The 26832-nt window shown below is 37.3% G+C and overlaps 1 protein-coding gene across 1 annotated transcript in view; it reads left to right on the top strand.

The window, feature by feature from the left end:
• Nucleotides 1-26832, top strand: part of LOC147433606 (uncharacterized) — a 110519-nt gene that overhangs the window by 27073 nt on the left and 56614 nt on the right. The gene's annotated exons all lie outside the window — the stretch shown is intronic.

Below are 26832 nucleotides of genomic sequence, written 5' to 3'. Positions count from 1 at the left end.
AGAGTCACAATCTTTTGCCCAATCAAAGTCACAATACCCACTAAAAGTGTTTGTGCCAATGCCATAGGCAATGCCATGGCCCAAAGTACCTTTGCTTTACTTAAGAGCTCACAAACCTGCCTTCCAATGAGATTCTCTTGGTTGGTTGGAAAACCTGCTTAAAACACCTACTGCAAAAGAAGTATGTGGCGTAGTGTTGCACAAGAAATTTAAGCTTCCTACAAGTTTTTTGTACTTTTTCATGTCAACTAAGGGAAAATAATGTTCCATGGAGAGTTTTGCATTTACCTCCATTGGAGTGCTCAAAGGTTTGCAATCCATCATGCCAAAAGCTTTTAGGATCTCTGTTGCATACTTTTGTTGAGAGATGAAGATACATTTTGAGGATAATGCAACAAACCCAAGTTTGTTATTTGAATTCAAAAAAATCCTCACGAGTTTGTTGGATGAGCTCTAGAAAGATCCATCCAAAGCAGACTTAGACATTTTTTCCACAGAGATCCGCATGTACCAACTCTAGAGGAAACTGGGCTTGACTACTACTCTCTTGTGGAAATGCTTTTCTTTGTTGCTTTCCCATCATGCAAGCTTCACAAACTTCGTTCATATATCTGAGATTTGAGGCATTGTGCCACAATCCTAGATTTTTGCATCTCTTTTAGCATAGCAATGCTTAAGTGACCAAATATCTCATGCCATAATTCAGTTATACCTTCTTTTGTAGTGACCGTAAGTGCAAAAAGTTTGAAGAGGTTGTTGTGCCTTACGCCCTTTCCCACTGTGTTGCCTTTAGAATCCAAGATTTTTGCTCCACTTTTCTTGTGGACTTCAAGATCATGATCAGTGATCGCAACAATGGACAAAAAATTCTTCTTGATTTGAAGCACATACAACACATTAGAGAGCTCTTTAGTTTCACCTATAGCTACTAAAAAAAAATTGTCCTAGAACCTTCGGCTGGACATTTGGCATTATTCCCAACAATTACACTTATGGGTTCCTGTAAGGCTTCCAGGAACTATAGCATTCTTTCTTACTAGTCATATGTCAGGATGCACCACTATCTAGAATTTAAAAACCATCAATAAATGGAGTTTGTGCTGATGAGCACGCCTCTTCTATGACGGCCCATAGTTCAAGGTCTGTCTTAGCATTGTTGGTGGATTGTCTTTCCTTAATTCCAAGAAGCTTTCATGTTGCCATTCTTCTCGTCTGCTTTCTTCTTTCTGCAGACTTTAATAGCATGACCCTTCTTGTCGCAGTAAAACGAGCTACCTAAAAATTCCTCTTCTTGGGCTTCTTATTAGTGGAATTTGACATAGTCCCCTTGCCTTTTTCACTACTTGTGAAGGCAGCATCACCTCCACCATCCCTAGTCCTACGTCGCAGCTCCTCTTCAAGCAACATTGCACTCAGTTCTTCAAACATAAGAGGGGTTGGATGAACTTGAGTGTTGAGTGCCATAACAAGACCATCATATCTCATCAAAAGTATGTGAATGTAGCGCTAAGCTAAATATTCTGGAGAAATAGCCACACCAATGACAGCTAGTTGATTTTGGAGGTCCTTAATCCGCTTGATAAAGGCTTTTACCTTCTCTCCATCAGAAAGTTTCTCAGCAGCAAGTTGATTTTGCAGATTTTGAATTATGGTGTGATTGTGAACCTCACATTTACAAGCCAATATGTTCCAAGCTTCATGTGCTTTAGTGGTATGCTGAACCAAAGTGAGGACAAAATCACTCACACACATGACAATGGAACATAATGCATCTGCATATCTTCTTTTCCAGGCACGTAGAAGAGTAGCATCCGAGGAAATTACAATGCTTGGATTTGTCGGATCATTTGTTGCAGTGGGCTTTGGGTCTATACCATTTGGCCCCAAAATCGTATCCAACAATTCATATAAATCCAGAATTGCAAAAAATTTGAATTTCCACAATGTGTAGTTGGTGCATCAAGATTTCCTTCAGTGAATGCTGGTGGATGAATGCGAAGCGGAGTAGCACCGGCAATAGTACTTGAAGACATCGACATAATTGATTTTGCAAAGTAGTAAAAGTACTTCTCATACTTTCTTAGCTACGAGCACCTAGTGCACTGATACCATGTAAGAAATGCAAAATATAATACGTATCTAGTAGCAAGGAGAATAGAGAGAGATACAATGCAAAGTAGATTAGTGGAAAATTAAAATACTTTAGATTAGCACACTATTACAAAGTGACGGCATCATCCACCCCTACGCTCTCAAGGTAGGGCTTAGATGGCAATTTAGACAAGTAGAGCAATTAGTAGGAATACAAGGGACTAGCAATCCTTTAACAAGGATGTGTTGTGTGCATCAAGCGTGCACACCATTCTACTAAATTACTCATGAGAATGCCTCCTTATATAGATGTAAGGGAGCCTCTAAACGCCCATGTGTAGCCACCTTTAGATAGCCAAGTCCAAGTAGAAGTTGGTCATGTGTCCATGTGTGTGCTACCTTTGTGTAACCAAGTCCAAGTAGGACTTTCCCATGCACCTATGTGTAGCTGCTTTTGGGTAGACAAGTCCTCCTAGAACCGTTCAAAGACCACGAATAACCGGCCACCAGACAGCCATCTTTTTATTGTCTTTCGATCGCCGTCCGGCCTTGAATTTGCTCTGTACCATCCATGATCACAAATAGAGATATCATCAGCGTGCAAAGCTGGAATCCACCAAATATATGTGCACCATTGGCTTCTCCTCATATGGGGCCTCACAAACTATGCAACATATATTGTGGTGGAAAAATTGAGAGAGATGGACATTGCAAGTATACCAACAACACTTACACAGAACCTTCTACTTACTTACCATCTACACAACTTGCTCCATATAGAGACTGCTTTTGAATTAGTACCAGATTGGTATTAACCAATGTTGAATTTGTACCAACCAGTACCAAATTGGTTAACCAACACAAAATTCAGACTATAACATAGACAAACTGGTACTATAAAGTACCAAATTTGGCACCAAACAGTAGCAAACTATTAATAGTACCAAAACAATACAAGAACTTACTACTACTTATATACATGGAAGCTAGATTTGCCAAAGTAGACTAGTGTACTGAAAACAATTTATCAATAAAGACTACACACATTACAATGGACATCAAGGTGGACTTTTCATTGACCAGTAATATTAAAATTAGAAGGTGTACAAAAAGGTGTATTATTATCAAGTTGTATATTGCAAAAGGTGTATTTCTATCAAGTTATATATCATAAAAAGGGGCATTAAACTCAGGTTACAATAAGTAGGGGTGTCAGACTATATATAACTCACTAGAAGGGGGGTGAGGGGTGTGGGGGGGTCAAAGCAGTAAGAGTACCCCTTAATTTCTATGAAATGATTAGCTACAATGGATGAAAGGTCATCCTCCACATAAAAAAAGATGGCACCCACAACATTTACATATGTACGGTCCATAGCCAAGGGAAGGAGCTCTCCCTTTCCCTTGCAATACCATTAGTTAGTATGACTCCTATATATATATATATATATATATATACATATATATACCCCAAAAGTCCAACTCTTTATTGCACATGTGGGTCTTACCCCACTACTACATAGAAACCTCCCAAGAATTGTCTCAAAATCCTCTTTAAACACCTTGGGTGTCAATAATGTAGAGTGTACGGTGCATGCGGAGTACGAGGGAGAAGAGAAAACACATAGAGTGGGTGGAGCACAGTGCAGATAATGATGCCCAACAACTCCTCATTCTATTAGGCATAAAGAATAAGGTTAGTGATGGGCTAGTCAATTAGTGAGCATCTGGCAAGTTGGTATGACCCCACCAACAATCTCCCACTTGAAGGCCAACATGGCCCAAGTGGCCTATGTATGTATAACCTATACAACCATGAAGCATTCCACTGGCTTCAACCTATACCCATCATCTCAACGTAATGTGAAAACCACGTTGAGGCTAGGCTCTTCATGAGAGAATCTTCAAGGTTGTCATCCGTATGAACCTTGACTATCTCAATGCGCTTTTGCTAGCTAGTATGTCTTGTATTACATGATGCCTGACCTCTATGCGTTTAAACTTTAATGCAAAACATAGGGTTCTTTGCTAATGCAATAGCACTCTGACTATCATAATGAAACATTGGAGTTTAATACATGTCAATATCTCCCACTAGACAACCTAACCGTACAACTTCAAGGTTTTTTATTTTGCGAGGTTCTTTTTTTGTGATTTTGCAAATAGTACTATTTTCTCATTCTTTTGCAATGCAACATAGCATAAATCAGCTCGTTCAAGACAAAACATGTGCACAATCTATAGGCTAGAAGTAAACAATATGAATCCAAAACCAAAATTTCAAGAATAAAAAGACAAAAAAAATTGCCAATCTTTATCATAAAAGCTTTTACAAGAGATTAAGGACATTATAATTTTTTCAATATAGCAAAAATCCCTTTAAATAAATATTTGCTAGCTACTATCTAAAGAAAAAGAATCCAAAACAAAGCCTTCTAGTATGATCTCTTAAGAAGAATTAAAAGTATGACATGTAGACACACAAGGTGGTCTCATATAACTCCCACACCAATATAGACACATGCCAAACATAGTCACAAGCCAACCATATTGTAACATTTTTGTGACTATAACTTGTCCAAGACAAAACACGTGCATAAACTATAGGCCAAAAAAATTTGTCAGATTTCTTTCATTTTAGCTTAAAATTTTCAAAAATATGTCTCTATCTTTTATCATAAAGGTCTCTACAAGAGATTAAGGATGTTCTATGTGCACAAACTATAAGCCAAAACATTTTGCCAGAGTTTCCTTTGTTTTAGCTTTTAAAAATTTGAAAATACATCTCCATCTTTATCATAAAGGCCTCTACAAGATATTGAGGACTTCTAAAAATTAAAAAGACTAACAAGAATTCCTTTAAATAAATCTTTATTGACTACTACCTATAAAAAAATAATCTAAAAGACTAACAAAAATCCCTTCAAATAAATCTTCATTAACTACTACCTAGCAAAAACCTCTTTAAATTAAACTTTATTAACTACTACCTAAATAAAAAGAATCTAAAACAAAACCTTCCACAATGCTCTCTAAAGAAGAATTGATAGTATGGCATGTAGAGACACAGGGTGGTCTCATATAGCTCCCAACACCAACCTAGACACATGTATGCCAACCATATAGTCACATTTTTGTGATTATAATTTGTTCAAGGAAAACCATGCACGCAAACTATAGGCCAATTTTTGCTAGACATTCCTTTTTTTTAGCTTAAAGGTTTCAAAAAATATGTCTCCACCTTTATCATAAAGGCCTCTACAAGAGATTAAGGACGTTGTATAGTTTAAAAAATCCCTTAGAATAAATATTTTTAAATCACTATCTAAAGAAAAAGAATCTAAAACAAAAACTTCTACTACGCTCTATAAAGAAGAATTGAAACTATGGGCATGTAGACACACAAGGTGGTCTCATATAACTCCCACACCAACAAAGACATATGCCAAACATAGTCACAAGACAAGCATTTAGTCATATTGTTGTGACTATAACTTGTTCAAGACAAAACATGTGCACAAACTATAGGCCAGAAAGATCTGCCAAAGTTTTATTTGTTTTAACGTAAAATTTTCAAAAAATACATCTCCACCTTTATCATAAAGGCTTTCACAAGAGACTAAGGATGTTCTAAAAAATAAAAAGATTAACAAATCCCATTAGATAATTCTTTATTAGCTACTACCTAAAGAAAAAGAATATAAAACAAACCCTTATACTATGCTCTCTAAAGAAGAATACCTTGTGAACTACCACCTAAAGAAAACGAATCTAAAACAAACCCTTCTACTATGCTTTCTAAAAAATAATTGAAAGTTTGGCATGTAAACTCACAAAGTGTTCTCATATAGCTCCCAAACCAACATAAGACACATGCCAAAGATAGTTACAAGCCAACCATATAGTCACATTGTTACCACCCAAAACATTGTGGTGAAGAAGTACATGATCTGTATATAAAAGTAAGAACAAGATCAAATGTTTGGATCTTCTCAAAAAACAAAGCCCTCCCTCTCATCTTGGCATGGGTCCACACACTATTGGAGAAAAATGCCTCTCATAGAGATTATCATCTAGCTCTAAACACATGCAATGTTGTATCTCCTCTGCATTGGCCTTCCCCAAACCACCACACCCTACAAACACATCCTAGACATGGTCGCAATGCTCTGTGAATTTTGCTAGTAGCGACCTAACCATGTCACCAGCATAGGAATAAACACCATTATCTTGCAAGTGGAAACAATGTGCCAAACTGAGAACAAGGACCATTCAAATCAACATTATACAACACTATTGACTTGCTAAAAAAAAAAACTCTTCTCTGCATTGTCTCTAACAATTTCACCATCAATTTCTCTAGAAAAAACACAATCATCTAACATGTAGCTATGGTCCACTGGAAACAACCTCTCTAAAATCTTCTCCCCACTTTCTCTATCATAACTCTACACAACATGAACAACACAATTTCAAAGAAACATTGTAAGATCAAACATGTATTTGGATATGCTAATCCATCTTTGCTATAAAGATGCATCTTTTGAGTGGATAAAATTTTTCTAATGCTATTTTAAAAACAATTCATAGTCATATATTGAAATCCATAATATTTTTAATGTTTCATGATTGTTATGCTTACCTATTTAGAGCAAATCTATCAATTTAGGTCACACCAACAAGTAGAGCATCAACAAAGTTTGGTATTGGAATCATTCAACCATTATCTATAGTGGTAGAGTTCTTACAATATTTACATGCAAAAAACCCAAAATTTAAATTCATTTAAGAAAACTCAACAACAAAATGAGTCATAGGTCATCTCTCCTAGCTCTCTTGGCCTAGAGAGGACACTACAACACAGGAGGTAGTGGGTTCTATGGAGACCTCAGCCACATTCATCCGCTCTGTATCGCTTGAGGTGCTTGGAGGTTCCATAATCCCTTTACCTTTCTTGTCCAGAATGCTAACAAAAGGGGTAGAAGTAGCAATAGTGTTTGTTTGAGTAGCCGCCACATTGGATTATGTACCTTGGATATCTTTTGAGATATACTTAATAGCTTCAATGTTCTCACCTCCATTCCCTTCAATTTCTTGATGCTCCATAGTAGAGGGCATAGTAAGTGCATCAAGGTATCCACTGCTATGGGTCTCCTGCTTGAACCCTGCAAGCATCATTGTTTCTATCATCACATGCATGGCTTCAAAATTCTTTTATACACAGTATGTGAATCAATTATTCACAAGGTTTAAAGAACTTAATCTCATGAAAATATTTCTCTTGCTTTGGGATTACATCAATTGGGTGATCAAGCCACCAGGAACATAATCATGCTTCCCATGGATTCACATAGTAGTGATGGAGAATACATATTACTCTCATCATAGATATCAACCCACTCTCTTGTGAATTCTAGAACTAAACCCAACCTTCGACTCTCTTCTACACATTGCACAATCCATCTACAACAATTTTCAAAGAACAAAGCAAACTACAAGTATTGAGAAAACAAAAGAAACACCCCAACAGAATTTTTTGATAGTGTCTCCTTTGTTTTAGAGACCATTCTTTAAAAAATGACCGTTAAAGTCAACCTATCTTGGGCTTCTGCGTGGAATTTAAGGCAATGCAATGATGAAGAAAGTCAAGATACTTTCTTTTTACATAGCCTCTTTTGTTTTAGTAATTCTATGACACAAAATAAATAAAACACCTATCTTGGGCTTTCATGAAGAATTTAAGGTAAAGAATATTGAAACATTAATGGACCTTTACATGAGACTACTCCATAAACTTACTTCGGGATTTCCCAAATATGCAAACATTCAAAAGAAAAGGAGTACTTCTCAAACCTATGCATGCATCTTGAAGGCATGTGGCTCTAAGCAAGATGTTGATATGGGCAAAAAAGTTCACAATTATATTGTTATAGTCAGAGGGTGCTGAAAAAAGATGGCATGCTTGGCACTGCCTTGGTGAATATGTATACCAAATGTGGTGCATTCGAGAAAGCACAAAAAGTGTCCGGAATGTTGCATCTTGGAATGCACTTATTGCATGATGTGCACAACAAGACCAGTGCCAGAGTCCGGAGTGTGGACTCTTTGGAATGTATTGATTGCAAGATTTTCCACAGGAGAAAGATGCAATTGCCTATGCATGCATCTTGAAGGCATGTGGCTCTATGAAGATCCCAGTTACCTTACCCAATATAGTCTCTACCACGTGACCATCTCTCTCCTTATGGGATGATCTAGGCCCACCCATGCGATTAGAATGAAGGGAAATCTATCTCATACAATGTTCTCTCTACTGATTGAATCATCCGATGTTGACTTCCAGCTCTCTACATAATGAACTCTACCACAGTTTCTTAGCATACTCAATGTTGGCTTCCGGCCTTGTGCATACCTTTGAAACGAGGAGAAAGTACTCAAAGCTTTCAGCCCATTGTCACCCTTCTGCATGCTTTTGAAATGAGGGACTAGAACTCAAATCTTTCAATCCATCGTCATCCTTCTGCAACACGTCGATGAAACATGAACAACAAGACTAAAGAAATTATTTGTTGCTTTAATTCAACCGTCCAAAACACTCCCGTCTATGCTAGCAACATATGAAGGACATCTCATAACACCATAGGGTCCTCTTGTTGGGCGAGTGGAGGTGGATAGCTCACAATAGGAACTACTATTTTAGCATCGTGTTTGGGGGTTTGAAATTAGACATAAAGAAGGGAGGGAAAGAGGCTATGAATTTTTCAGAGGCCTCTTTGCTCTTCAGTAAAGCAGTAAAGATGGAAATTGGAGGATCTCTTCAAGGAGTAAAATAGCCCAAGTGGGGCAGTAGAATACCACCACATGAAAAGATCATCACCTTTCTTTCATGCCTTTGCACACTAGCCCCTTTGCTTCGTCAACAGTCAAGACAAACCGCACGCTAAGCTGTTTATTTATACTTGTATTCGTGGCCGTGCGATTGTGGTCGAGCAACAATTTCTTAGATTATGACAAGTGGCCACCTACAAGCCTAGGAAACTTAAAAAAAACCTCATTATTAGGCTTACCAAGTAATTATTCAGAGAGAAAGCAAATGAAATATGCTACAAACCCATCAGTGCCATAGAAGTAATATCATGAATTATTAGCGTGGAGATTTGCGAGCGCAGTGCATCACAAAGAGCTTTGCAAGCATAGGTACAAAGCAAGAGAATACCCTTTTCCTTATCAATCATTCCTTCCCTTGGCCTCCTCCTCCTTGATATTTAAGGTAGCTCCTCTCCTCGAACCAGCTAAAGCCCACATTCAACCTCATGCATGGGGTCTCTCTCCTTTTATGTGTGTGTGTACTAATGTGCCTTAGGTGCAACAAACAGTTGAAGCAAAATCATTGGAGAGATAGTTGAAGTTGAGTCTAACTGGCCATCTTCTTGTAGTTCATGACCTCGCCATTAGCTCCATACAACCTCACTTGTTTTTTGTTGGTGTAGATAATCAAGTGAAGTCCAGGGATCTGGCCAAATACAATGAGCACTCCACCTCCTAGCGTTGGTGTTTCATGCTTCCCACTCTTTTGAGCAACGTCAATGCGGAGCGCTTTTTCTACACAGGTGCAACCATTGTCCCTCATTGCTTTATTACCATTTCCCACGATAAATTCTAAGCATTCACGTGAGGCTGTTGTTTGTCAGCAACACATTGCATAGTTACTTGGTGAAACTTTTCATGGCAGAGATTTTTCTTAGTGTTTTTCTTATTTAAAGCAACAGCCACATGGTGGCTTATGCGTCCAGATAATGGAAAAAGAGCCTTTGGCTCACCAAGTAAGAATTCACTAAAGAATAGTGTGTGAATCACAGTGCTAAAAAAACATCTCCTACAAATTTTGAGATTTACTTCTAAATTTTAAATTTGAGGTGAGAAAACCTCCAAAATTTAGAAAAAAATAGTGTAAATTAGGATAAAATGTTGATCAATTTACCTCTACTATTTCTCATATGTATGTTTCCCAAATTTTGGAAAAAAAGTTCTTTTCAAGCACTAGCTAATTAGAAACCAATAGGTTATCAGATCCCAAACAATGGGCGTCCCTGCCACAAGGGAGTGAGTGTCTCAAACACTAATACCAACACCTAGCTACAAATGCGCGTGGAGGTTAGATGCTCATTGTATCCGTGAGAGATTATTATAAGATACAGAGCAAAGAATTATTTGCAAGGTATTGAGCTTAGTACAGCAAAGTATTGAAAAACTATATATGCCATTTTGGCACTTCTCAAATGAAAAAAAATTCTCATTTGAATGCTATTAATTATGTCTAACATTTTGATTAAGTCAGAGGAAAGACATGCAGCGCACGTGCGCACACACACACACACACACACAGATTTTTTTATCAAAGCATGTTGGATTTTTTTAACTTGAGAATGTGTTTGGAATACCGATCATAGGATTTCAAAGGTGTACCTTGCAAAAATGGGATATTGATCTTAGTGTTTCAGAGGTGTATCTCACAAAAACCATAAGGAGGGTTTGGGTTTGTCAAGTTCAATGTTAGTAATCATACATGATTCCAATGTCATTAATTGTTTGTTGTTCCATTTTTATGTTTCAAAAAAAATAAAACATGCAAGTCTCCTTGCATTGGGGAGTTTGCACAATCCTCCCCAATTTTTATAATACAAGGGGACGTGCAATTCCCACAGTAGCATGCAATTTTTAGTGTGTTCATTAACTGTATTTTGAGTGTCAAAAATAAAATAATGGTAATGCTTACTCACCATGCGATTTAATGTCTATTGTTGATGCACACAGGTTGCATCCAACCTTCTTTATGGCCGAACTGCTCAAAACAAACATGATAGTGAAGGCAAAGTGGACATTGCCAAGGTTGAAGTTGCATTACCAAGCTTTTCTATGAAAGAGATGAGAGGGCTCTTTTACAGTGGTATATGACCATTTTGAGCATGGTAGGCACATACTGGAGGCGGGGTGGCCAAGGCAAAGGCAAAGGCTGAAGTTGCATCAACAAAACTTTGGTATGGAAGAGTTGATAGGCTCTTTTATAGTGGTAGGGGATAAATATGCACACGGTAGGTGCATATGATATCCTACAGCTAGATATGTTGGCCTTACAGATCCTTGATAGCTTCATTAATAAATCATTGAGCCCTTCGACTTGCATCAATCATGTAGTTATGTCCTAGCTACTTTCGAGCACCACTCTTAATCCTTATGCATTCAAATTTTTGTGTCATCTCTGACATGCTAGCAGCTGCATAAAAGTCACTCATTAACTCATGTTGCAATATCTTTTTGTGCTCTTGTAGAAGGGCACCACATTTGGAATATACACACGAGACAAATAATTTTCAAGCACAAAATGTTTCCAAGAGCCTTTGAGCAACAATCCATGCAATGAGCACACTGAGAAAGAAGATTGCAGTAGGGTAAGTTGTTCTTGTGTTGCATCCTAACAAAAATAGTTCAGAGCTTCCTTCGGTTTCCCTTGTAGACATATCCTCTTATAGCACTCCAAGAGACTTCATTTAGCGAGAAATGTCAATTTGAATTTAAATAAAAGAGCCTAGATCTTCTTTGCATCAACGATGTTGGGCATTTCATGCACTTTACGCCACAAGAGACGACATCCCAAGGAGGATGCCCTTCAAGAAGTTTTTGTGCTCTTGTGAGGAGACCACATTTGGCATACATATCGATCAAACCACTACCAAGCATGACATCTTACTCTTGACTAGCAGTCACACCGTGAAATCCGATACCCATGTGGAAGTATTTCATAAGGCTACAGGCCTTCAATTTGCAAGCATAGGTGAATTCATTCAAAGAAAGAAGTTTTGTTAAACAGTCTAGAGATTTCTTTCGATAGGCATATTGGGCATATATTTCAACCAACACGTTGCAGGTGATGACATTCAAGAGAGAAGGCCAATCCAGACCTTTTCATGATATCGTGAAAGTACCATATTTGGCATGCATGTCAACCAAGCACTACTAAGAATGAAATCCTTCACCAAGGGCATTGTAGGACATGTTTCACATCTCTATTGGTTTCTATCTCGAGAACCTTTTCACCAAGGAAGGTCTAAATTGGGCGTTCAATAGCTCATTGGGTGGCGCTTGATGAGATCTTCTGAAAGAGTACCCATGTTGGGCACTTTTGATGAAGTCTCCACCATGCCAATTGGTGATCTTTATTTTGTGTCCTTAGACAGTCTTTCTTTGCTTCAAATTGGCCCTCATGCAATGTCTTGCATAAGGCCACTGGACTTCAAGGTTCAAGCATATGCATTCAGATTGAATTTGGAGAGATGCATCCACTAAAAATAGCCTAGAGATTTTTGGCCCTGCTCTTGTCGTGTGTATCCCACAATCAGTGCATTTCAAGAGGCAACATTCTGGACAGGAAGCTCCTCAAGCACTTTCTGTGCTTTCTCAAGTGCATCACATTTGGTATATATATTGACCAAGGCAGTGCCAATCACAATATTGTTTTTCAACACCCTCTTACTAACAATATAATTGTGAATTTGTGTGCCCATATCAGCACCTTGCGTAGAGCCACATGCCTTCAAGATGCATGCATAGGTGGTTGCATCTGTTGAAAATGGAGTGGAGCTTTCTCTTTTGGCAAAGACTGCAATCAATGCATTTCACGAGTCCACAATCTATCTAGGCAGTTGAAAATAGCCTAGAGATTTTTGGCCCCACTCCTGCTGTGTGTATCCCACGACTAATGGATTCCAAGATTCCACACTCCAGACAGGAAGCTCCTCGAACACTTGCATAGAGCCACATGCCTTCAAGGTATGTAGGCATAGCCTTCAAGAAAAAAGTGTAGGTGACTAGCAGACGGCCCTTGGCCCATGGTCCTCACCTCCCGGGTTGCTGCCCTTGGTATGGCATTATTCCCCCCTTGGAGAAGCGTTTTCGTCCTCAAAAACAAAAGTGGTTGTATCTTCATAAGAACATTAATGTTTTCCACAGTGGCATACTTCATGGATCCACCTTTTTGTTTGATCGAAGTACGGTTCAGCAGGAGGCTCAATGAAACCAAGAATAGAATCTTGATCTTCCACATTATTGTCCTTTTGCAACCGTCTTGTGTAACAGTACTACGATCAAACGAATAGTTGGATCCATGAAGGATGCCACTGTGGAAAACAAAATCGGTTGGTCTCCTAGGTCTTATACGTCCTTTTCTCTCCAATAGAGCTGATTTCCAATCATTTTTTGCTTTGCTTCTTCAATCTCTATTGCTCCTCATTGTCGTTTATTCATATCTTTTGGGAACGATATTTTAGTCAAATATTCACTAGATATCTACTCCACTGTGGTGTTATCAAAATAAAAAACGAGGCATGGGGTATGGCGGCTTTTTCTTTACATTGAGAGAAATGGTTAACGTAATCATGAACCGTAATCATGAACAGTTCACGTAATCATGAACGTCTTTCTTCATGGTAGTCCAAAAAACCCCTAGCCAAGTCAACCTTTGTAAGGTTTGATCTTGTGAAAAACACAGTCCTACTACCGTGGTATGAGCTTGGTTCAAGTAGGTTTCTTGTTCCTCTAGGTTAATGCACAAAAGCAAAATTCCATCTTTGTTTTTTTATACAATTTTCTAGCCAGCAATTGATATAGGGTGGATTTCTTTATCAATCATGGTGTGATAGGAAGTGGTATTTGGGAATCTACTTGCACTATGGTCATTAGGGATACAAGATTTTTGACCATCTTGGAATCATTTCCATGGAGAACAAATAAGCATTGGGTAAATCATCATCTACCCCCTTTGGTGCTTCCTCAAAGGTAATCCTTATAGATGATCTTCTCTTTGGTGCATGGTGCCCTTTTTTTACTACCACCACTGTGAAGTCAAGTTCAAGCAGGATGATGAACCATTTGATGATTCTTCCTGTAATGCATGGCTTGTTCACCAAATAGAGTAAGGCTTCATGATCCACAAAAAAGACAAACTTGTTAGCTAACAAGTAATGTCATAATTTCTTGATTGCGTACACCATTCCAAGACCTTTCCTTTCAATAGTTGTGTAATTCTTTTCTACTAGGTTTAATTGTTTGCTAGCAAATGAGATAGGAAAGTCCATAGTTCCCTCTCTTGGCTGATCTAACATGCAACCAATAGCAAAATTTGAATCATCTACATGCACATGAAAAACTTTGTTCCAGTCTGGAGTCTTCAATACTAGTGTTGTGGTCAAAGATTGTTTAAGCTTCTAGAATGACTTCTCACATTCGTTTGTCCATTAAAATTGATTTTTAAGAATATAAATGGGTTGATCTATGACGGAATACATGTAGATGAATCTATGGTAATAGCCACAATGCAAATGCCTAAACTTCTTTGATGTTTATCGGTCTAGCCATTTCAATAATCACTGCTACCTTCTCCATACCTGTGGCAATACCATTTTTTGATACAATATGTCCAAGAATTTTGCCTTGTCTACCCATAAATACGCATTTTTCAAGATTTAAACAAATTTTATATAGATGTCATTTCTCAAAGAAACATCGTAAATGTTCAAAATGTCTCTCTCTTTTTGTAGAGTGCACACACAGATCATCCATGTGTATTTCCAAGAAATTCTGAAGAAATTTCTTAAAAGCATTGTTCATTAGCCTTTGGAATGTTACTAGTGCATTGGTTAGTCCAAAAGGCATGACCCCTATAAGAAAAAAATTCCCATTTTGTGGCAAAAGCCATTTTATGTTGATCATTAGGATCTATGGTCAATTGATTGTACCCAGAGAATCCATCCAACATACTATATGCCTCCTTGCCAGCTACTCATTCTAGCACATGGTCGATGATAGGAAGAGGATAGTTATCTCATATAGTGGCTGTGTTTACTTCTTGAGGATAGTTATCTCATATAGTGGTTGTGTTTACTTCTTGATATTTACACACAATCTTAGCTTGCCATTCTTTTTTGGCACTACAACAATGGGTGATACCCAATCCGTGTGTTCTGTTTGTAGATGAACTTAGTCTCCTTAAGCTTCTTGATCTCTTCCTTGATCTTTTTGGCAAAGGTCTCATTGTCGCTGTAGGGTCATTGTTTGCTTGGCTTAGCATCATCTCTTATAGGGACAATGTGTTGACATATTACAAGATCCACCCCCTTGAGGTCTCTATAGGACCAAGCAAAGACATCCCTAAATTATTTTAATGTGTGAATAAGGATCTCTTCCTCTTCTTGCGATAGATCCGCAGCTGTGTATGCAAGCCTTGACTCTTCTCCAAGCTCTGCAAGGTCAATTTGCTTGCCGTTCTAAGGTCCTTCATAGGATTTCCCTGGCTCTTTTGGTTTTAGCAAGGGTTTCTCAACAATGATTCATCGATCTTTAAAAGTGTACTTTTTATAATGAGATGGAACACTAATTGCTCTTGGCTAATCACAATTTGACTCCATCTTCATCATCCAGACTTCTTTCAGGGTTTGTTTAAGTTTCCTATATTTTTCTTTGCGTTTTTGGAAATTTCCTATGAATTTAAATGCAAAGGGTTTCGTGAAATAATTGAGTCCTACCATGACTGCAAGCGAGGAAGTCATTACGTTCAATTGGGCCAATTTTACAGTTCAATAGTTGTAGGATATTTGTAGAAGGGGTATTATGAGGGTCATGTTAACAAGTGATGTATACGCAATCTCAAGCTTCATTTGAAATCACAAGTATAATATGATAAATAGAATCTCAAAAATGTGCAAGAGGCCCTAGAATTTACAAGTATTTTGAATGAAAAAAATGTGAAGTTCACTCCAATTGTCACGGGCATCAGACAGAGGTTGCAAGCAGCTAAAAAGGTGTTGCTAACTCTATTACAGAGAAATGATGTGGATTCACAATAAAAAATGGATCTTGAAGTAGCAATAGACACAATAAAAGACACCATAGAGGGTTTGAGGTTTGCTCATAGTGAAGACGAGCCCATTGATAGTGAAATAGACCTAACCTGTCAACTAGTAAGTGTTTGTAATTTTCATATTTTCACTTTATGCTTGGTACATGTGCTTAGGTAACTCATGTACTTACCATGCTATTTTTGTCTTTGTTTTGTAGGTTGAGATGGACATTGAAAAATCTAAAATGCAAACCTCTAAAAGTCTTGAACTCTTATGTCTAGAAACTAAGACAATGCACACAAGTAGAAGAGTGCAAAATTGCAAGGCCAATTGATAATCATGATTATAAATAATTTTTCATGATTCATACTTCCAACTTCATATTCTATACACACGTGTCCTCATGTGTCCTCATTTAAGACAATGCACACAAGTAGAAGAGTGCAAAATTGCAAGGCCAATTGATAATCATGATTATAAATAAATTTTCATGATTCATACTTCCAACTTCATATTCTATACACACGTGTCCTCATGTGTCCTCTGAGTATAATACCACTTGATTTCAACCCATAAAAGTTGTTGAATACGCATAAAGCAGGTCTTCAATCTCTAAAAGTGGATATCTTGATTATATTTGATAATTTTAAAGTTCAAATGAATTCAAACCTTGTAGATAGACATAATAATATATCATAGAAAATGTTCTTTTAGTTATACATTCGTTCATCATGTTGAAATATACCCCTTGTGAGATGTGGGACCAATATGGGTCACTAAATTTGAATATAGCCCAAATATTTAATGTTTCGGGTTTTGATAATCCAAATGGGATGAGATTTCTTTTACTAGCATACAAGAGAATAAGAAACAACCATGTGATCCCGAGACATATCAGTATGCATAGATGTTAATAATTGCAATTATTAATATTTCTTTCAAATTCACATTTAGCTAATTCCACGCATTTCACAGACAACCTAAAACATTCCTATGTACACAAAAGTATATTTGGAAACGGTAATGTACCCTATATTGCTCCCATATTACTTGCTTTCTACCCTAGATCATGTGTATGTGTGTGTGTGTGTGTGTGTGTGTGTGTGTGTGTGTGTGTGAGAGAGAGAGAGAGAGAGAGAGAGAGAGAGAGAGAACACGCTTCCCAAAATTTTGTGTGGTCATCTTTGCGAGATGAAACAATCACGCAAAAGTTTCAATGATAAGTCATTGTATGTGGTGGAAAAATGTGTAAAAGCTCGTTCTCTCTACGTGCCAAAAGCTTTCACTCACTCTCTATTTTTCACAAGGTCAAAGTCAAGTCTTAAGTGACATTATGACCATGTCCTAACTCATAAAATTTTCATTGTCACGTGTTGATCGTATCAAAGATTCTAATAGCAAAAAGACCAAAAAATCATTGAATTTAGACATCATTTGGCCCATCTACCTCTTGTTTTGAATCCGGATTATCTTACTGTTGGCGTACCACCTAAAAGCTCTCTTGGCCATGTTATGCCCGCATCTCATACTGTTGATGCTCAAGCTTGCGTGGAAAATCATGCAAAGAGAGTTTTCAATGTTCGTACTGATATTGTATCTTTGGGTGGGGTTAGTCAAAGTGAATATCTCTTCCAAGGTTATTAAGCTTCAAAGCGCAAGCCTCAAGGCTCTTAAGAAGGCTTAGTCCTTTGTGAGACATATGTCTAAATTTCATTAATTTTGTAATCTACTATTTTTGGTTTTATGGTCATATTATTCACTTCCTTGTGCCGCTTGGGAAAGCTTTATGCAAGGACAAAAGAGACGAAAGTTTTTCTCTACTAGTGACTAATATTTCCCTCAAAAGTTGAATTAAAGGGTGACCCTATCGTAGATACTTTTAGCTCCCATCGTGCTCTTGCCCCAAAAGGCCTTGCCTCTCTTCTCATCTCTAAAATTTTAAAAACTTGAATTTTTGATTTATTTTTAAGGAAAAGTGTTATCGGGAAAACACCTAATCTAAGCTTCTCAAATATGACTTTATTGATAGATAGAGAATCCAAGCACACATTTTTTGTTTGAAGCCTATGTTTTTCAAATTCTTGAGTTGTTTGAGGTAGATGATTTCTTGCACTTAGGGGATGTCTTTCTGAAGAGAGGAGTGCAAAATGATGGTGGGGGTACTTGCGACAAAGAGGTATACAATAATAGATAGAGTTCTCTTTCACTAAAGAGAAATACAAAAATTATAATGAGCCAAACTTTTGGCCTTTGAGCATGGCCAAGCTACCTTCTCCGATTAGTCAAGAACCATTGCCAAACATTGTAGGGTAGAAGCATGTTAACGTGCTATGCTTTATATGCAAGTTCACATGTGCCAATGAGAATATCTTGCTAGCATAATTTTTGGCTTTTCAATCACTCTTTTAGCAATTATATTTATATTCTTGTAGAGTGAAAAGCACAATATATTTTTTTGACACCATTAGTGAATGTTGTGGCATATTGGATAAGGAGGTTCATTGTTCTTTCAAACTGTTTGACATGGGTGTTAAAGTTGCACAAGGCTCCATAGAGAGGTAGGGTGATGAAGCAAAAAGGCAAGGGGAGTGGGGAGCCTACAACAAGCCTGCGAAAGGAAGGCATTCATGTTCTCCTCAAAATCCAAAAAGAGGACATAGAAAGATCTTAGATTATGAACAAAGGAGCTCCGAGGAGGTTCTTGCCCATCCTCCAAACAGAAAACATAGCAGGGACAAATCACCTATGTTGCTTCTCCCTCTTTCTACAAAAGTGTAAAGTTTTCTTTATCTCAAGAATCCCCAACGTCCCGTTTCAGGCAAGTAACCAGAGAAAAGCATGACTTTAGTACTCTCTCTCTCTCTCTCTCTCTCTCTCTCTCTCTCTCTCTCTCTCTCTCTCTCTCTCTCTCTCTCTCTCTCTCTCTCTCTCTCTCCCCCTTATGTGTCTTTTGTGTGTTTTCTCACTTCTACTTTTTGGCTTCAAGACCACAAGAATCTTTATGCAATTTCCCTTATGGGAGAAGGAGCCCATTTCTTCGTGCAAGTAGATACCCATTGATAAGGAGAATAGTGCATACTTATATGTTAATAAGCACACATGGTTTAGTAGCATACTTAGTATGTCAGCTAGCTAATTCAATGTGCTAACTATATTGTATTATATATGCTAGCTATTACATTTCAGGGAATTTGTCCGAAGAATTTTTTGAGTATTTTCAATATTTTGCTAGATACAATATAGCTTAGCACACTTCCCTTTGATGTGCATAGGCCGATAGAAAGCTTTGACGTTTATGATCCCCATGCATGGCAAATTTTGTACAACTTTGTTAAAGTTTAATGTTGCTTATGGCCTTTCCATGGAGGGTTTAGATCCTGAAATGTTAAAGTGGAAGCAGCTCACTAATGACAAATGGTTCAATGTTTTTAAACAAATTAAGGATCCCAACCGAGTATCGCATCAAATGTAGCACCATTTGCTCCGACATGTGTGACTCGTTGATGAAACTATACTACAATGTATATTACAAGGGTCCAACCAACCTGGAAATTTCCTATGCATTTACATGCAAATGGTTTTGTGAAAGAATTGAGTCCTACCATGAATGCAAGCGGGATAGTCATTAGGTTAAATTGAGCCAATTTTGCAGTTCAATATTTGTAGGATACTTGAGAGAAGGAGTATTATGAGGGCCATGTTAACAAGTGAAGCATATGCAATCTCAAGCTGCATTTGAAAGCATAAGTACTATATGATAAATATAATCTCAAAAATGTGCAAGAGGCCCTAGAATTTACAAGGATTTTGAATTAAAAAAATGTGAAGGTCACTCCAATTGTCAGGGGCATCAGATAGAGGTTGCAAGCAGCTAAAAATGTGTTGCTAACTCTATTATAGAGTAATGATGTGGATGCACAACAAAAAATGGATCTTGAAGTAGCAATAGACACAATGAAAGACACCATAGAGGCTTTGAGGTTTCCTCATAGTGAAGACAAGCCCATTGATAGTGAAGTAGACATAACATGTCAACTAGTAAGTGTTTGTAATTTTCATATTTTCACTTTACGCTTGGTACATGTGCTTAGGTAACTCATGTACTTACCATGTTGTTTTTGTCTTTGTTTTGTAGGTTGAGATGGACATTGCAAAATCTAAAGTGCAAACCTCTAAAAGTCAACTTGAACTCTTGTGGGGTAACGTTTAAAACTTTTGGATCTAACTTTTTTGTACAAGGTATGTCTAGAAACTAAGACAATGCAACACAAGTAGAAGAGTGCAAAATTGCAAGGCCAATTAATAATCATGATTATAAATAGTTTTTCATGATTCATACTTCTAACTTCATATCATATATATGCATGATTCATAATTCCAACTTCATATCCTATACACACATGTCCTCATGTGTCCTTTGGGTATAATACCACTTGATTTCAACCCATAAAAGTTGTTGAATAGGTATAAATCAGGTCAATCTCTAAAAGTACATTCTTGATTATATTTTGCAAGATAGACATAATATATCATAGAAAATGTTTTTTCAGTTACAAATTCGTTCATCATGTTGAAATACACCCCTTGTGAGATGTGGGACCAAGATGGGTCACTAAATTTGAATATAGCCTAAATATTTGATGTTTGCACTTTTACTTGGTTTATCGAGTTTTGATGATCCAAATGGGATGAGATTTCTTTTACTAGCATATAAGAGCATAAGAAACAACCATGTGATCCCAAGACATATCAATATGCATAGATGGTAATAATTGCAGTTATTAATATTTCTTTCAAATTCGCATTTAGCTATTTCCACGCATTTCACAGACAACCTAAAACATTCCTATGTACACAAAAGTATATTTGGAAAAGGTAATGTACCTTTGTATAGTAGTTTTTTCTTAAAGGATTTCAACTTCTTGTAAAGAGGTCTTGGATGGAGATTCTTGATCCAAATTTCTCCATGGTGACATAGACTCTCAAATAATACCTTGAGGTAGCCTAAAAATTCAAAAAAAATCCCACAACTCTTTGCAAAGTTAATTAACTGTGATATTATCGTTTGATGTTTTTTTTTATCCTTGTGATTTTGAAGGTTCCCTGATGTTTTTAAGGCTGTGTGGGTACATCTTGGACTTAACTCAATGTCCCTATCACCCGTATAAGCTCTATTTCAAACTTAGGCCTTTGAAATTAAGTTTCCATACTTAGTGATGATAGGATGATCCAATCGTGACTTTGGCCCTTTCCCAAGATTTGTCATAGTATGATGCCACTACTAAGATAGCTTTCCTCTAGTGCTACAATGTTTTGGTAACTTATGGCCTTAGAGATCTTATCCATGGTGCAAAAAGAATACTTTGTGCACACTTAGGTCTAAACTAGTGGTTTTGTCTCCTTCTACAACACACATTAAGTGATCCAACCATATATTCTTAATATGAAAGACCACATAAAGCTATTAATGGAGTTGGATATCCATTTAGAGCTGATTCTTATGATAGTGCTATAATCATTTGCCTCATGTAAGTTAATATATTCTACATTTTGGCCCAAGAGATTTGCTACCCACTTGATTATGAACCCATTAATCCATTTTTATAAGATTTGGAGCCCTACATTGCTCCCATATTACTTTCTTTCTACCCTAGATCATGTGTGTGTGTGTGTGTGTGTGTGTGTGTGTGTGTGTGTGTGTGTGTGTGTGTGTGTGTGAGAGTGAGAGAGAGAGAGAGAGAACACGCTTCCCAAAATTTTGTGTGTTCATCTTTGCGAGTGAAACAATCACCCAAAAGTTTCAATGATAAGTCATTGTATGTGGTGGCAAAATGTGTAAAAGCTTGTTCTCTCTAGGTGCCAAAATCTTTCACTCACTCTCTATTTTTCACAAGGTCAAAGTCAAGTCTAAGTGACAATATGACCTATGATGTCCTAACTCATAAAATTTTTATTGTCACCCATTGATCGTATCAAAGATTCTAATACCAAAAAGACCAAAAAATCATTGAATTTGGACATCATTTGGCCCATCTAGCTCTTGTTTTGAATCTGGATGATCTTACTGTTGGCCCACCACCTAAAAGTTCTCTTGGCCATGTTATTCCCTCATCTCATATTGTTGATGCTCAAGCATGCATGGAAAATCATGCAAAGAGAGGTTTCAATGTTCATATTGATATTGTATCTTTGGGTGGGGTTAGTCAAAGTGAATATCTCTTCCAATGTTATTAATCTCCAAAGTGCAATCCTCAAGGCTCTTAAGAAGTCTTAGTCCTTTGTGAGACATATGTGTAAATCTCATTAATTTTGTAATCTATTATTTTTTATTGTATGGTCATATGTTTCACTTCCTTGTGCTGCTTGGGAAAGCTTTATGCAAGGACAAAAGAGACGAAAGTTTATCTCTACTAGTGACTAATATTTCCCTCAAAAGTTGAGTTAAAGGGTGACCCTATTGTAGATACTTTTAGCTCCCATCTTGCTTTTGCCCCAAAAGGCCTTGCTTCTCTTCCTATCTCTAAAATTTTGAAAACTTGAATGTTTGGATTATTTTTAAGGAAAAGTGTTATGGGGAAAACACCTACTCTAGGGTTCTCATATAGGACTTTATTGATAGATAGAGAATCCAAGTACACAATCTTTTTTGTTGTTTGAAGCCTATATTTTTCAATTTCTTGAGTTTTTTGAGGTAGATGATTTTGGGGAATTTAAATCTGTGAGCTTCCATTTTTGAGCTTTTGCAATTGAAACTTTTTTTTTGAGCTTTTTAATGCTCGCATTACACTAGCGATATCTTAAAATGTCACTGTGGCATGAAAAAAGTCTACAATAGATTGTGCATTCCTTCAATTACCAAATTAAGTGTTACATGTATGCATGTCTATGCTTGAGGGAATCTAGCTTAAGCACTCTCTTATTAGACTTAAATGTAACTTAAAAAGAAGCAGGATCTATGAATTTGTTTTGAGTGAAGAATACCAAAAAACACACGTAATCTCAAAGTAACCTACCAAGTCAACTCAAGTATGCCCAAAACCAAACTAGATTCCAAGTGATAGTATGACATGCATATCATAGTACATAGTAAACCTCCAGTCAGATAATCTAGTCATAGGATTAAGAAAATGTCATGTCCACCTCATGTCATAACCATGTACACAAAACACACAAATCAAAAACATCAAAATGCAATGCCTAGAGACAGCAACCCACCAAATCATCTCAAGGAGTCTCAAAACGAAACTACATTTCAAGTGATAGTGTAACATGCATCTCATAATAAACCTCCAATCACATTATCTTGTCACATGGTCACCAAAATTCCATGTCCACATCATATGGTCACCGTGTACTTATTGAAGGGTCACCTTGGGTAGTGGATCAATAGCATCCAAACCCCAAGCATCCAAACCCCATACAAAAGTCATGAGTGTTGAAGTACTTACTCTTTCGTAACTTTATCTCTTGTTTTGGAATTATGTCCACTAGATAGTCCAACCGCCAAGAACAAACATTTTCCTCCCAGGTTGTCACTTTTCTCTCAAGAAAATATGGAGAGTATATGGTATTCTTGTCGTGCACATTAATCCACTCTCTAGTGAATATTGGAACTGTTGCTCCTCTATGCATTGCTTAATCCATCTATACAAAGTTTTAAGCACCATCCACTTTTGTAAACACATGAAGATGGAACTAAACAAAATCACAAGTGATTAACAAACAAAAAGGATTTTTTAGAACAAATTGTCCACCCCATCTTGGGCTCTTAGATGGGATCTATTTCATTTAGGACCCTGGTACTACAGTCATAGAAATTTTCTCTAATGAATTACATCCTTAACTTCCAATAGGTTCTCTGACACTGTGTTTACAAAGATAATGTCCCTCATGTATAGCCGATGGTGCCAACAAATCCTTTGTAGCCTCATTTTAAAGAGTGTGTGCATGATGCATGCGTGCTTCACGTGTTGTGCAAGGAAGGAGAGTGCAGAGAGTTTGGGTGGGGTTCTTTATGAGGATTTGGATACCTCACTACTCATTTTTCTATGTAACCAGAGAATGGGATAAGGTTAATACGATCAGCATGATGGATACCCGGCCAATTGGTTTGAATCCTAGAAATCTACCACCCAAAGACCAACATGGCCCAAGTGGTCTATATGTATGCACATTTATACAACCATGAAGCAATATTGTGGCTTCAACCTACACCCATCATCTCCATGCAATGTGCAAAATGCTCGGAGGGTAGGTTCTTTATGACAGCATCTGCAAGGTTGTCATTCGTATGAACCTTGACTAACTCAATGCATTTACTAGCCAATGTTGCACATATCACATGATAAAGTACTTCTATGTATTTTGACTTAAAGTGAAACACGGGTTCTTTTCTAATGCAATCCCACTCTGGCTATCACAATGCAACACCAAATACTCTACCTCTGTGGTGGAAGATAATGTACAATTTTGGAGACATGATCTCCATGACACAATTTCTCCAAGGAATAGGTAAACATAGCGAGATGTGGACCTTCTAGTGTCCACACAACCTGCATAATCTGCACTTGTGTAACCCATAGACTGCATTACTATTCTGAAAGCATAAGCACTTGTCTCTCGTACCTTTTAGATATCTCAAGATGTGCTTCACTTCTTCGCAATGCTTTCTGCCAATATTTTCCATAAATCTACTAACCACTCCCACCACAAAAGCTGTTGCGTAACTCGACTTGAGGTTACACCCTTGATTCTCACTTTGCAATACTCAACTTCTTTCACAAGCTTTTTGTGCATCTGTGATTCTTTAAAAGTAATTTGCAAGCTATGAATAACTCTCCAAGATTTTGGGTGTCAGAGACAATAACCCATCTCTTCATTTTCACCATAGCCAATGAAGATGCATTTGTGTGACTTGGGTTCTAGCTTCTTTTTAAGCCCTTTAGGCACATGTGAGAATGTGTCACACCCAAACACATGTAATTTATCATAACTAGGCTTCTTGCTTATCCACATCTCTTGTAAAATCTTGTGGCTAAATGGTGTGCTAGGGGACCTGTTGATTATATGCACCGATGTCATAACAGCTTCTCCCAAAAACTCACAAGGTAAGTTTTCATAGATAGAATGGAACGACCCTCTCTTGATTAGTCTTATTAATGTGCTTAACAAATCCAATCTAAGAAAGTGTGTAGACGACATAGTAAACTATTCTTGTTGAATTCCTCGTTTGCTACAAAAGTCCTTAAACTCACTAGAGATGTACTCTCTCCCATCGTCACTATGCAAAGCTTTTAACTTCTTGTGTCACTGGTATTTTACCATAGCTGGGAATGTCTGAAAGACAATAAAGACTCCATGTTTTCTCTTCAAGAGGTAGATCCACACCTTGCGGAGTAGAGTCATATATGAAATTTAGGAAATATAATTCTCCCTCCTAGGTAGGCCTAGTCTATTTTTGTATATGCAAAGCTCACACAATCTAACACTGTAATAGTTTAACACAAGGATATAGCCAAAACACTGTAACTATTTCATTCCCTTCTGACTCATATGACTAAGGTGGCTATGCAACAACTCAATAGAAGGCACCTCAACTACATAGAGTTCTCTTTTACTAAAGAGACATACAAAAAATTATAATGAGCCAAACTTTTGGCCTTTAAGCATGGCCAAAAGCTACCTTCTCCGATTAGTCAAGAACCATTGCCAAACATTGTAGGATACAAGCATGTTAAGGTGCTATGCTTTTATGCAAGTTCACATGTGCCAACAAGAGTATCTTGTTAGCATAATAATTGGCTTTTCAATCACTATTGTAGCAATTATATTTATATTCTTGTAGAGTGAAATGCACAATAGATTTTTTTTGACACCATTAGTGAATGCTGTGGCATATTGGATAAGGAGGTTCATTGTTCTTTGAAGCTGTTTAACACGGGTGTGAAACTTGCACAGGGCTCCATAGAGAGGTAGGGTGATGAAGCAAAAAGGCAAGGGGATTGTGGAGCCTGCAGGCAAACGTGCAAAATGAAGGCATTCATGTTCTCCTCAATAGCAAAAAAGAGGACATAGACATAGCTTAGAATATGAACAAAGAAGCTCCAAGGAGGTTCTTGACCATCCTCCAAATAGAAAACATAGCAGGGTCAAATCACCTATGTTGTTTCTCTCTCTTTCTACAAAAGTGTAAAGTTTTCTTTATCTTGAGAATCCCCAATGTCTTATTTCAGGCAAGAAACCAAAGAAAAGCATGACTTCAATACTCTCTCTCTCTCTCTCTCTCTCTCTCTCTCTCTCTCTCCCCCATGTGTGTGTTTTGTGTGTTTTCTCACTTCTACTTTTTGGATTCAAGACCACAAGAATCTTTACGCAATTTCCCTTGTGGGAGAAGGAGCCCATTTCTTCGTGCAAGTAGATACCCATTGCCAAGGAGGAAAGTGCATACTTAATATGTTAATAAGCACACATGGTTAGTAGCATACTTAGTATGCTAGCTAGCTAATTCAATGTGCTAACTAGCAAATTTATTATGCTAACAAGCAAATTATCTATGCGAACTAATTACATTTATGTCCAAAGAATTTTTTGAGTGTTTTCAATCCTTTCCTGGATACAATATAGCTTAGCACACTTCCCTTTGATGTGCGTAGGCCGATAGAAATCTTTGAAGTTTATGATCCCCATGCATGGAAAATTTTGTACAACTTTGTTAGAGCTTAATGCTGCTTATGGCCTTTCCATGGAGGGTTTAGCTCTTGAAATGTTAAAGTGTGAGCATGTTACTAATGACAAATAGTTCAATGTGTTCAAACAAACAAAGGATCGCAACCAAGTACCGCATCAAATG

The sequence above is a fragment of the Adiantum capillus-veneris genome, chromosome 19, assembly GCF_014529385.1.
Source record: "Adiantum capillus-veneris isolate H3 chromosome 19, ASM1452938v2, whole genome shotgun sequence".
Taxonomy (NCBI): domain Eukaryota; kingdom Viridiplantae; phylum Streptophyta; class Polypodiopsida; order Polypodiales; family Pteridaceae; genus Adiantum; species Adiantum capillus-veneris.
The sequence above is the reverse complement of the archived record's forward strand: the minus strand, read 5'-3'. Positions and strand labels throughout refer to the sequence as shown.